This window comes from Rhinoderma darwinii, chromosome 1 (assembly GCF_050947455.1).
Source record: "Rhinoderma darwinii isolate aRhiDar2 chromosome 1, aRhiDar2.hap1, whole genome shotgun sequence".
Taxonomy (NCBI): Eukaryota; Metazoa; Chordata; class Amphibia; order Anura; family Rhinodermatidae; genus Rhinoderma; species Rhinoderma darwinii.
This window is the reverse complement of record NC_134687.1, coordinates 136,129,518-136,137,945: the sequence shown is the minus strand read 5'-3', so window position 1 is coordinate 136,137,945 and position 8,428 is coordinate 136,129,518.

Genomic DNA, 8,428 nt, shown 5'->3' with positions numbered 1-8,428 from the left:
CACACAAGGCATTTGCGATTCTTTCCCCAGGTACAGCTCCGCTAATTATATACATATAATTGGCAATGCAAGACTTTATCTATATAGTCTACTATAGATCAGTTGCCTAGACTTGTTAGGACCTTACAACTATATCTTGATATCTTTACGCCAGTCACTTAGATACACTTCCAATATTTATAGTCTAGAAAGGAAATGCTCTTGAGGCATTATAGACTCACCATAACGTCCAATCATTTAGAAATTTTCCGTATGAATTAGAACGAACCGCTACCATTTTTTCCATAGTATAATCAAATTGAATGAGATTAGTTAATTCAGTGATCGTAATGGGGTCTGAAGATTTCCAAGACCTGGCTATCAACAGTCTGGCTGCCAGAATGACATGTCCTGTTATACACCATAACCCCTTAAGGACGCAGCCTAGTTTGGGCCTTAAGGCTCAGAGCCCATTTTTCAAATCTGACATATTTCACTTTATGTGGTAATAACGTCGGAATGCTTAAACCTACCCAAGCGATTCTGAGATTGTTTTCTCGTGACACATTGGGCTTCATGTTCGTGGTAAAATTTGGTCGATATATTCAGTGTTTATTGGTGAAAAATTGCAAAATGTAGAGAAAATTTAGAAAAAATAGCATTTTTCAGAATTGAAATGCATCTGCTTGTAAAACAGACGGTTATACCACCCACAATAGTTACTAGTTCACATTTCCCATATGTCTACTTTAGATTGGCATCGTTTTTTGAACATTCTTTTATTTTTCTTGGACGTTACAAGGCTTAGAACATGAACAGCAATTTCTCATATTTTTAAGAAAATTTCAAAAGCCTTTTTTTTAAGGTACCTCTTGAGTTCTGAAGTGGCTTTGTGGGGCCTATGTATTAGAAACTCTGATAAAACACCCCATTTTAAAAACTAGACCCCTCAAAGTATTCAAAACAGCAATTATAAAGTTTTTTAACCCTTCAGGCATTTCACAAGAATTAAAGCAAAGTGGAGGTGAAATTTGCAAATTTCATTTTTCTTGCTGAATTTCAATTTTATTCATTTTTTTTTCTGTAACACAGAAGGTTTTACCAGAGAAACACTACTAAATATGTATTTTCCAGATTCTGCAGTTTTTAGAAATGTCCCACATGTGGCCCTACTGCGCTCATGGACTAAAACACAAGCCCTAGAAGCAAAGAAGCACCTAGTGCATTTTGAGTCCTCTTTTTTTATTAGAATATATTTTAGGCAGCATGCCAGGTTTGAAGAGGTGTTGAGGTGTCAAAACAGTAGGAATCCCCCAATAGTGACCCCATTTTGGAAACTACACCCCTCAAGGAATTCATTTAGGGTTGTTGTTACCATTTTGACCGCACAGTTTTTTCACAGCACGTATTTGAATTGGGCTCTGAAATGAAAAAAATGTCATTTTTTCCAATAAAATGTCATTTGTGATCAAAATTTCTTATTTTCACAGGGAACAAAATACCCCATTTTGTTGCCCAATTTGTCCTTAGTGTGGCAATACCCCATTTGTGGTGATAAACTGCCGTTTGGGCCCATGGGAGGGCTCAGAAGGAAAGGAGCGCTATATGTTTGTTGGAGTCCAGATTTTGCTGGATTGGTTTTCGGGTGCCATGTCGCATTTGCAGAGCCTCAGAGGTATCAAAGCAATGGAAACCCACCAAAAGTGACCCCATTTTGGAAACTACACCCCTCAAGGAATTCATTTATGGTTGTTGTTAGCATTTTGACCACACTGTTTTTTCACAGCACCTATTTCAATTGGGCTGTGACATTAAAAAAATGACATTTTTTCCAATAAGATGTAATTTTTTACCAAAATTTCTTATTTTCACAGGGAACAAAATACTCAATTTTGTTGCCCAATTTGTCCTGAGTGCATCAATACCCCATTTGTGGCAATAAACTGACGTTTGGGCCCATGGGAGGCCTCAGAAGGGAAGGAGCGCTGTGTGTTCTTTGGAGTGCAGATTTTGCTGGTTTGGTTTTCGGTTGCCATGTCGCATTTGCAGAGCCCCAGAGGTATCAAAGCAATGGAAACTCACCAGAAGTGACCCCATTTTGGAAACTACACCCCTCAAGGAATTCATTTATGGGTAATGTGACCATTTAGACTCCATAGTTTCTTCACAGAACTTATTTGAATTGGGCTGGGAATTAAAAAAAAATATATTTTTTCCAATAATATGTCATTTTAGCTCAAAAATTCTTATTTTCACAAGAAATAAAATACTCCATTTTGTTGCCCAATTTGTCCTGAGTGCGGCAATACCCCATTTGTGGTGATAAACTGCCGTTTGGGCCCATGGGAGGGCTCAGAAGGAAAGGAGCGCTGTGTGTTCTTTGGAGTACAGATTTTGCTGGTTTGGTTTTCGGGTGCCATGTCGCATATGCAGAGCCCCAGAGGTATCAAAGCAATAGAAACCAACCACAAATGACCCCATTTTGGAAACTACACCCCTCAAGGAATTCATTTATGGGTGTTGTGACCATTTTGACCCCAGAATTTTTTCACAGAACTTATTTGAATTGGGCTGGGAATGAAAACAAAATTATTTTTTTCAAATAATATGTCGTTTTGGCTGAAAATTTCTTATTTTCACAAGAAAAAAAATACCCCATTCTGTTGCGCAATTTGTTCTGAGTGCCGCAATACCCCATTTGTTGTGATAAACTGCCGTTTGGGCCCATGGGAGGGCTCAGAAGGAAAGGACCACCATTTGGCCTACTGGGGATTTTCTAGTGCGAAGTCATGTATGCAGAAGCCCCTGAGGTACCAGTACAGTTGAAACCCGCAAGAAGTGACCCCGTTTTAAAAACTACACCCTTAAGGCATTCATCTAGAGGTGTAGTGAGCATTTTGACCGGAGACATACAACCCATAAACTGTAATGTGGGTTCTCCCGGGTATGGCAATACCCTACATGTGGCTGTTATCAGCTGCCTGGACACACAGCAGGGCCCAGAGGGGAAAGACGAGGGCGGATAAACTGTGTGGAGTGCATCAGGGTAAGTAAAATTGGGGTAAATTATAAACCAAGGGATGTATGATAAATTTTAAAACACTTTCATACAGAGCTCTGGTTATTCGGGACACGTGTCACATTGATATATTGTGTCATCCATTATCGCCCTCTTATAGCAGACTTTGCACCTCTTTTGACTTTTTCCCTTCTTGCCAGCTTGGGGAACTTCTCCTGGAAAGTGTTGCCGCCCTGGTACGATGCGTGTGGGCTCGCTTCCAGAAGTACTGGGTGCCCCCCCTTCTTGGTCCCTAAAGATTAGGTTCTTGATAATCACCTCTTGAAATTCCAGGAAAGTTCCCGTCTGGCCTGCACATCGACGTAGCACGTACGCATTGTACAATGCCATCTGTATGATGTGCCCGGCTAGCTTCTTATACCACACTGCATGGCGCTGTAGGGCTTCAGGGCTTGATCTTACAAGTCCATCCCTCCCATGTACCTATTGTAGTCCAGGATGCAGTCTGCTTTGGGGGTGGCCTTTCCTTCATATATCCTAAACCTGTAGGTATACCCTGATACACTCTCGCACAGCTTATACATCTTCACGCCATACCTTGCCCTCTTACCCGGCAGGTACTCGCGGAATTGAACCCTCCCTTTAAAATGTACCAGGGACTCATCAATAGAAATACACGTCTCGGGGGTGAATGCTTGGGAAAACCGGGCACTGGAACGGTCTAATAGGGGTCTCCGTTTATCCAAACGGTCAAAACTGGGGTCATCTCCGGGTGGGCACGGCTCATTATCAGTATAATGTAAGAAATGAAGTATTGCCTCATTTATTTATTTTTTTAGGTTCCAGTTCAGGTCTGAAGTTGCTTTGAGGGGCCCATATATTAGAAACCCCTATCAAATACCCCATTTTAGAAACTAGACCCCTCAAAGTATTCACAACAGCATTTAGAAAGTTTATGAACCCTTTTGGTGTTTCACAAAAATTTAGAGCAAAGTAGAGGTGAAATTTACATTTTTTTTTTGTCAGAAAATCCTCTTTATACCATTTTTTTTATAACACAAAAGGATGTATCAGAGAAACGCAACTCAATACTTATTGCCCAGATTCTGCAATTTTGAGAAATATCCCACATGTGGCCCTCGTGCGGTAATGGACTGAAGCACCGGCCTCCGAAGCAAAGGAGGACCTAGCGGATTTTGAAGCCTCTTTTTTATTAGGCACCATGTCCGGATTGAAGAGGTCTTGTGGTGCCAAAACATTGGGAACCCCCCAAAAGTGACCCCAATTTGGAAACTAGACCGCTTGAGGAATCCATTGTAGTTTTCTTGGGGTGCATGCGGCTTTTTGATCAGTTTTTATTCTATTTTTAGGTGGCGTGGTGACTAAAAAACAGCAATTGTACGATTGATTTTTTTTCTTTTTTTTTTTACAGCGTTCACCGTGCGCTATAAATGACATGTTCACTTTATTCTGCGGGGCGATACGATTACGTCGATACCAGATGTTTATAGTTTTTTTTTATGTCTTATGGCGTTTGCACAATAAAATACGTTTTGTAAACAATCATTCACTTTTTGTGTTACCTTATTCTAAGAGCCAGAACTTTTTTATTTTTCCATCAATAAAGCCGTGCGTGGACTTATTTTTTGCGTAACGAACTGTAGTTTCGATCAGTACCATTTTTAGGTACATGCGACTTTTTGATCTCTTTTTATTCCATTTTTTGGGAGGTGAAGTGACCAAAGAATTGTGATTGTGGTTCGGTTTATTATTATTTTATTTTACGGCGTTCACCGTGCGGGATAAATAACGGAATAATTTTGTAGTTCAGGCCGTTACGGACGCGGCGATACCAATTATGTATAGTTTATTTGTTTGTTTATATATTTTTATTAATAATAAAGGACTGATAAGGGAAAAAGGGGGATTTTTACTTTTAATACTTTTAAATCTTTTATTTTCTTATTTTTACACATCTTTTTTTAACTTTTTTTTAACTTTATTACTTTGTCCCACTAGGGGACATGAGGGCAGGAGGCTCTGATCGCTATTCTAATACACTGCACTACATGCGTAGTGCAGTGTATTAGAACTGTCAGCTACTCACTGACAGCAAGCATAGTGGGTCCTGACGTTGTCAGGACCCACTAGGCTTCCGTCTATGGCATAGCCGGACGCCATTGTTTGGTGTCCGGTTGCCATAGTCACCATCGCCGGCCGCTGTCGCGTAGCAGGCCGGCGATGGCAGCTTAACCCCTAAAAAGCCGCGATCTCTATAGAACGCGGCTTTTAAGGGGTTAATCAGCGGGGACACAGCGATCGGTCCCCGCTGTAGGAGCTGTGACAGCTGCTGAACAAGACAGCAGAGTCACAGCTCCTGTATGTGTCGGGAGGACGGCCGAAACGGCCGTTACTCCCGTGACGTACTATTACGGCATGGAGCGCGAACGATACAGCTGCCATGACGTAATAGTACGTCAAGGAGCGGGAAGGGGTTAAGTCTCTAGGAATGTCAACAAGACCAACAAAACACAAAGCCAATGCAGGAGAGGGACGAATTTTATACCTTAAAATGCTGGACAAAAAAACAAAAGTAATTTCCCAAAAGTTAAAGACTAAAGGACAGTACCACCACACATGCATGTAATCGCCTAGGATGCCACAATTCCTCCAACAAAGAGGAGAGTAGGAAGGGTTAAATTTCTTCAACAGTGTTGGGGTTCTATACCATCTAAGCAATATTTTATGTGCTATTTCTCTGTGACTTTCTCCCTTTGAGATTTTGGGGACCCAATTTATCGCCTGGTGCCACTCTGCTAAGGTGATAACCATATTCAGTTCTGCCTCCCATTTAAGTAAATACCCTGGTTTAGCTAATCTCTGAACATTAGAAATTGTAGAATAAAACCACGAGATGCATTTCATTTTAGGCGCAGCCGAGTTGAAAGCCACAAAAGCGCTTCTTGGGAATAGTAGCCCATCTAAATTTGCACAGTGACTTCCGATCCCAATATACGTGAACGTGTAAAAAAAAAAAAGTTCTGACTTACCGATAAAACTCTCGGCTTCTTCCTCCAGTCTGACTTCCCGGGATGACAATTCAGTCCAAGTAACAGCTGCAGCCAATCACAAGCCAAGCACAGGCTGCAGCGGTCACATGGACTGCCGCGTCATCCAGGGAGGTGGGGCCAGATGTCAAGAGAGGCGCGTCACCAAGGACGCGTCACCAAGGACGCGTCACCAAGGCAACGGCCGGGAAGTTCTCGGTAAGTACGAACCTCTTTTTTTTTTAAACAGGTTACTCCATATGGTGATCGGAATTCACTGTCGAGGGTGCTGAAAGAGTTACTGCCGATCAGTTAACTCTTTCAGCACCATGGACAGTGACTGACGTCGACTAGCCTCATCTCTATGATGGCGGCTGCGCGAAAATCACGCAGCCGCGCATCATACACGGATGACACACGGAGCTGTCAAGTGCCTTTTGCGCACGCAAAACGCTGCGTTTTTTCCGCGCGCAAAACGCACACGCTCGTGTAAATGAGGCCTAAAACCGTTTTCAGTAGTACTTTGGTTTTGTCTCTATTTATTACACATAGGGCTGTCTGTGGAGGAGGTTCTTATACTAAGAGCAATTCATTATTCTAATATTATTAGTCTTCTGGGTGGGCTGGTCCTAGGGTGAGATCAAGAGGTCAAGATATCCCATTGGTGCGGCCCATGTACTCGAGGAAAGCAAAATTACATGTAATAACAAATTTTAACTATTTCTTTTCATAACTCTAAATACAATTTTTTAGTTCTCAGCATGTCGCCAGCAACGTAAACAGTGGATGTTCCCACGACTAAGGTATATAAATAAAATAAATGGAGCAGCAATAAAGATGTCATTCTGAATCTAAATTAAAGGTTAAGTTTAGATCTCAAACAAACTCAGCCCTGCTAAATCTACTTAAATGAATAACGTGCACACAGATTTTGCTTTCATGCTAATAAAATACGTTCATCTATTTCAATGAGAATGTCTCTTGTTCCCAGCAAAGAAGACAACAAAGGTAAATGTGAATTATTAAAAAGGTAAATGTCCCAGCAAATAGCTAGCATGATATTTAGACTGGTTTCATGTACCGCAATACTGTATGTAATACGAATAAGATAATATTAGATCTTTATTTTAAAGGTCAATTTTAGTTCTCTGTAGTTGTTCAAGAAAGACAACACGCAGTCATTTTATGATATTTTAAGCCCGCAATGAATTAAACATTTTTTCCAGTTGTGTCTAACTGTTTTCAAGGATTCTAAATGTATGTTCGATGCCAAGGAAATGTGACAGCTGTGGAATATGCTATACTTGCAAAAGGTATTAAAGCTCATAGAAGGCGCGTTATAGTGGGATTATCAGTGAAAATAGAAGTAAATTGACAGTGGAGATGGATAGAAATAGAATAACTTCATATTAATTGAGAATAACATATTTTTGACAACTGACTAGACTGGAATTTGGCAACCCAGTGATACATTTTTTTATTTTATTTTTAAATAATACAATAGACTCCTGAAATGTTTATTATTATTATTTTTTTTCATCTATAGCAACCATGTCAATTTATAGCGTGTCAACTGTTCGGTCAGGAAAATATTTTTTTCTCTGTTACTTTTTAGGCAATGCATTTCCTTTGAATACTTTTAATATTTATTTAAAGTTATTACTTACACACAAAATGTATTGTCTATTAGCTTTGGTGAATTTGTCAATTTTTTTTACATTTTTTCAATACATGTCTTAAAAGAGCTATCTTCTGTCTTTCTGCTTAAAACCACACTTTACTAGATAGTACCAGAGGTTACTTTGAAGATGTCTCTCAGCAGTGGAGAAGAACTGATGACAATATATTTTCATATTTATTTCCTGTTGCTTATATAGGGTGTATATAAAAATTGTCATCACTCACATCTCTCTCAAACACAACAAAACAATTTCATAGGAAGCCAAATTAAGGGAATCTTTTACCAGATATACCCTCTTATAAAAAGCCTCTATAAAATATTTCTTAAAATGTGACACAAGTGTTGTGGGCATTACCATGTGGTGCCTCTTAACCAATCAGATCGGGAGGCATTGTAATTAACATAGATTGGAAGCTTTTGACTAGCTCTCCAAACCCCGACATACAGTGGTACATGGAGTACCTATGACTTCTTAGTAATCTCTTGCACATGGCTATGCCATATGGATGAGGCCTTACTATTTCAGAGAAAGCATATTCCAACGAATTCAACCAAACGTTCAACCCCCATTTTTAATGGGTACTAGAAAAATTAATAAGTGATCTTACTTTATATAGTTTAAATGTTATCTTTCCATACTTTCATGGCCTGTTGACTTACCTGGGACATATTTATATTTTTCCTCAATGTTTATACTTGAAA